This window comes from Lepidochelys kempii, chromosome 13 (genome assembly GCF_965140265.1).
Source record: "Lepidochelys kempii isolate rLepKem1 chromosome 13, rLepKem1.hap2, whole genome shotgun sequence".
NCBI classification, from domain to species: domain Eukaryota; kingdom Metazoa; phylum Chordata; order Testudines; family Cheloniidae; genus Lepidochelys; species Lepidochelys kempii.
In genome coordinates this window covers 35,789,441-35,790,696 of record NC_133268.1, presented here as the reverse complement: position 1 = coordinate 35,790,696, position 1,256 = coordinate 35,789,441, and the positions used below count along the sequence as shown (strand labels likewise).

General features: G+C 57.0%; 1 pseudogene; it reads left to right on the top strand.

Moving 5' to 3' along the window:
* Window positions 1-347: 347 nt before the first annotated feature.
* Window positions 348-1,256, top strand: part of LOC140896626 (olfactory receptor 11L1-like) — a 2,649-nt pseudogene continuing 1,740 nt past the window's right edge.

Here is a 1,256-nt window from a genome sequence, read left to right as displayed (position 1 = left end):
AAAAGCTGAGCTAAGATTACATTGAAAGAAAGCCACGTTTGTTCCAGTAAGAAATGTCCAGTTAGGCAACCGACCAGCGTTAAATCTAAACGAAACGATCCTTAAATCTAATCAGATTGACTCAAAACAACAATTACCTATGTTTTCTTACTGAAATGAAAAACAGTTTAATACAATCTGGAAAAAAAGAAATATTTTGGGTGGATTTTTAGCGATTTTGAGTAGGTGCACAGACGATAGTTAAGGTTTATAAATAGGTTTTTGAAAGGCGTAGTTTTAAAATGTCGAAATAAAACTTGAAGGGCTCTGTGTAAGCTGGAAGTTTGTCTCTCTCACCAAGGGCAGTGGGACCAGTAACAGATATGCCCGGACCCGCCTTGTCTCTCTGAAACAAACCTGAGGCCGTGTCCGCACTGACGAGTTGACAGCAGCGTAGCGGAGCCCGCCGCTGAGCGGAGCGCTCCCGTAGCCAGGTTTTGCGGACGGAAGTGCGAGCATAGCGTCGGTGTCAGAGGCCCTCCGGTAACCAGCCCCGTGTGGCGATGGTGTTTCAGTCTCTGTGGTCACCAATCAGATGAAACGGAACGTTAAAGGCAGGTGTTTCTGTCCCCTTCCTGCTGCGAGCGCAACGGGGCCCGGCTCTGGAAGTCTCCATGAGCTGCGATCCGCGCGGCGTCCCCGGAGGCAGTTCCAGGAGGGCGGGGCGATTCCCCGCCCAGCCCGGCCAGGGGCCGCGTTGCCCTTTTCACTTGGCTCATTCCGAAGGCTTGGCCCGGAGCCGTGACACAAGGTTGTGTGAGCTGGGTACACGCTGGGAAAAGCCCTGAGTGGGGGGGACTCAGGCAGGTGCAGAGAGGGGAGCGGAGCCCGGAGGCCCTCCAGCCTGGCTCGCTCCCTCCCTCCCCTCTCCACCTATTACCTTGTGTACCCCGCTGCGGCTGGGCTGAATCTCGCCCCAGGGGGCCCAGCCGAGGGACACCCCGTCTCTCTCTCGCTCTCCCGGGGTCTCTCCCGGAGTCAGGGTCACCGTCCACTGACGGAAGAGGTGCCTGGAGGTTGCGGGGAGTCTCGCTTGCTCAAGCGGAGATGACCCCCGTCCAAGGCAGAGTGGCGCCTGCCGACACGCCCCGCTCCGGCGGGGTCTGTACACCAGCTACCTCGTCCCTGGAGCGCAGGGTCTCGCCTCTGCCCACACGGAGGGAGCCCTCATTGCTCAGTGTATAACAGGGGGGTCGCATAACTCTGAGATAGCGCGT